A 4,271-nucleotide genomic window follows, 5' to 3' on the forward strand; every position below is an offset into this window, starting at 1 on the left:
TTTTCTTTGAGCAACCCTCTTAGGTTAACATTCCCACTTGGTAATCATATTGCTTTGGAATTTTTTTTTTTTTTTTTTTATAATCTGAATTCTAGATCTCCAACAAGTTGGCCTTTATGTTTTTCTGCTATATTATCAGGGTCACATTTTCTAGGGTTCCGATTTTTTACTATATAATTAATCTAATATATAATACTTGGAATTATTAATTTTTAAAATTGTTCTTATTGATTTTAGATGTAAGAAATTTATATACTGATTATTGTAATTGTTTTTCCAAAACAGACAATAAAGTGTCTTACTCTAAGAAAATCAGAATTTTTTGATAATTTCTAAATGATGGAATAAAGTATCATTTCCAAATGGGGTCAATACTTATTGTTCTAACTTCTGACAAGAAATTGTTTAAATAACACTTTGTGATACAACGTGTAAAATAATATTTGCTTAATAACTTTCTAACTGGTGCCTTAAACTGGGAATAGATAAAATTGATGTAATATACTTGCCAAATTTGGAATTTCATGTTGAATTGCATATCATTCAATATTTGCTTGCTGTAACAAGGTGGCATTATTATATTCAGTGTTTAAATCTACCAATATTTTAATTACAAAGCCAGCTATAATATAGTAACTAATAAGCTTTTATACAAAATGATACAGAAGCCAAAATTTAGTACTTGTTTTAACATTGAAATCATGGAAGAAACTACAATTATTTTTTTTAAAGTGTTTATAGTGATATTATATTTATGCTAAATGAATTCCAGAGTCTCATGCCAAAACTCATGAGATATTTGCAGTAAAATTTATTGGAAACTTTTCTGGATATATTCATTATTTTCAGACAATTTTTAACTTTGTCAATATTATTAATATTAATAAAAAGTGGATAACATAATTCCTCATGATGAAAGTTATTAAAGCCTACTTAAATAATTTCACACAAAAGAGTTATCGATCTAATGACTGCTTCTATCTGAGATGAGATATTGGAGAAAATAACCACTAAAATTGTCAAAGAATCTTATTTTTACGAGAGCAAGATGCGTACTTATCAAACAACAATAAGTGTTAGCAAGGACCGTAGGGGAAATGGCACACTCATACATTGCTGGTGGGACTACAAATCGGTGCAACCAATCTGTAAAGTATTATGGAAATTTCTTAGAAAACTTGGAATGCAACCACTATTTGATCCAGCTATCCCACTCCTCATTCTATACCCCAGGGACTTAAAAACAGCACACTATAGTAAGCAGCTACATGAATGTTTACAGCAGCACAATCCACAATAGCTGAACTGTGGAACCAACCTAGATGTCCTTCAACAGATGGATGGATAAAAAAAAAAAAAAAAAAAAAAAAAAAAAACTGTGTTTTTTATACACAATGGAATATTACTCAGCATTAAGAGAGAATAAAATTATGGCATTTGCAGGTAAATGGATTATGTTAGAAAATATTATGCTAATCGAAGTAAGCCAATCCCCCAAAACCAAAGGCTAGATGTTCTTTCTGATAAGTGGATCCCTACCCATAATTTGGAAGGGCATGGGGAGAATGGAGGAGTTTTGGGCAAAGGGGAGGGAGGAAAGGGGAGTGGGCATGGTGGTAGGAAAGCTGGTAGAATGAGATGGACATCATTACCCTAGGTTCCCGTATGACTGTAAGCATGGTGCGATGCTACATTGTGTACAACCAGAGAAATGAAAAGTTGTACTGCAATTGTGTACAATGTATCAAAATGCATTCTGCTGTCATATATACCTAATTAGAATAAATAAATAAATAAGTATACATCTTTTAAAAAATGTATTTAATAAGAACTTTAAATGACTTTTTGAATTCCTGACTATTATGAAGAATATTTCTAATTTATTCTGCTCAAGAATTTGGTTTGAATTTATACAGAGTGTTATAACAAGAGTTATACAAGAGTTATAACTCTTGTAGTAGTTACCATTAAGTATGTTCTTTATTAAATATTAATCCATCCATCAATCAATGAAGATTATTTTTTCTAATTTATACAAAATCACTGAGTAGACTACTGCCAAATTTTTAGGTTTCCCCTTCAAAACAATATTGACCATAGGTTTTTGAAAATACTCCTTTTAATTAAGGGAGTTTTATTCTATACTTATTTTAATAATGAGAAAACATTAATTAAATTTCATATAATGTGTTTTCCATAGATGTTGATATAACCATGTGATCTTTTATTCCTAAATCCTTAAATTTTGGGGGGGGCATTACATATTTTATTTTTATATACTCAATTCATTGTGCTAATACCCTGTTTACGAATTTTGCACCCTGTCAAGATTAAGGTAGGCTTTTAGATATCCTTTTTCAATTTGTCACCATCTGTTTTCTGTTTTGGTTATACTAGACTTGCAGATCTGGTTGGAAAGGGCAGCCTCTTCCATTACTTGAAAGATTTTGACTTAATCAATTCTGGAGGGAAAAGATCAAACTAATCTGCAAAATCATCTGGCCTTTGATATTTTCTTTGGGATAATACTATTTAAAAAAAATTAAGTATCTCAATTTATTAGTTTTAAAATATCTAGACTTTCTATCTTCTCATGATCAGTCTTTATATTTTGTAGTTTTCCAGGAATTTGCTTATTTTGTCTGTGTTTAGATATATAGGCATTGAGGTAATCAAACTTCCTCCTGTTTTTATATTTTGCTTATAAAATTGATTGAGGCATAACTGGTTTTCAATGAATTTTGTGTATTTTAAGTGTGCCATTTATGAATTTGGACAAATATGTCCACTCATGAAGCCATTGCCATAGTCAAGATAATAAACATTTACCATGCTTTTCAAAGATTCATCCTGCTGCTGGGTGAACAGGTTGTTAATTTGGAAGAAAAATTTTTTTTGGAATTTTGATAGGCATTGCACTGACTTACAGATCAATTTGAGGATAACTGTTATTTTAATCATATTATTTTTCATTCCATGAATATAATATAGCTCTCTATCTAGGTCTTCTTTACTCTATAAATTTTTATAGTTTTCAGTGTAAAAGTCTTGAAAATATTTTGTCAGATTTATTTCTAAATACTTAAATGTTTCGTGATGTCATCATTTAGTCTGTGTTTTTTTGGGAATTCACATTAGAAATGTTGACATCTAAACACTAGAATCATTTTAGCAGTTTGATGTAAGAACAGAATTGGGAAGTGACAGCAGTGTGTAGGATAGCAGGTCTGAGTTGAGGAGAATATACATTTGTGTCATCACTTTGGGGGATGGGTTACTTACTAGGGATTGAACGCAGAGGCACTGTACCACTGAGTTTCAGCCCTTTCTCCCCTTCTTGAAATGGGATCTTGTGAAGCTGTTGAAGCAGTCTCAAACTTGTGATCCTCCTGCTTCAGCCTACCAAGTTGTTGGGATTACAAGTAAGCATCACCATGCCCAGTGGTAAGCACTTTTAAAATAACCCTTTCTACTTCCTGGTGTTCATATTAGCAAATTTGGAAAATGTAGATAGATGTACATATACCAGTCCTCATGGTATGACTCATTACAATTATCTTTTTATTTGAAACACTGCTAGTTATGATAGAGAAAAATTAAAGTTTAGCTCAAGCTAGCTACAGTGTAACAAAAATTTCTTCAACTGGTTTAACTCTAAAAATGATGTTTATTTTGACTTTTTAAAATCTTTTAATGTGTTTGTTGCTTATTACTATTGAAAGGTGCTGTGGAAACAAACATGTAAATAAAGACTTCTAGGAAGAGAATATATTTTCAATTATCTAGAGATATATTGAATTTCTTTGACCTGAGAAGTCAGCCAAATCAAAAATAATTATTTTTTATTATTTTGAGCAAATAAAATGTTCCCAAGTAAAAGAGGTCAATACTGTTAAAAATACTGTTAAAAATCATTACTTTTTCTTCTCATATTCACATGTTCCCAAGTAAACTAAATAAATAACCAATTAAAGTGTGGGAGGCCATCCTCACACGTGATTTGAGTTACCTCCCTGGCTGGGCGAGAGGCGCTTAGACACAGCTGTGTTAGAGCCTTCCCCACCCTTTTCCAAGTCCCAGGGCTTGTCAGTGCGGAGGCATGCCTGGCCACTGCCTTGAAGACCCAATCATCGCCATGACCTTGGGATGCTGCCCCCCTTAACCTTCATTGGATGGGATTTTCCCTTGAATTTTTTGTTCCCCACTCCCTGGCGTGTTATCTCTCTCTCTCTCTCTCTCTCTCTCTCTCTCTCTCTCTCTCTCTCTCTCTC

This window comes from Marmota marmota, unplaced genomic scaffold, assembly GCF_001458135.2.
Source record: "Marmota marmota marmota unplaced genomic scaffold, marMar, whole genome shotgun sequence".
Taxonomy (NCBI): Eukaryota; Metazoa; Chordata; class Mammalia; order Rodentia; family Sciuridae; genus Marmota; species Marmota marmota.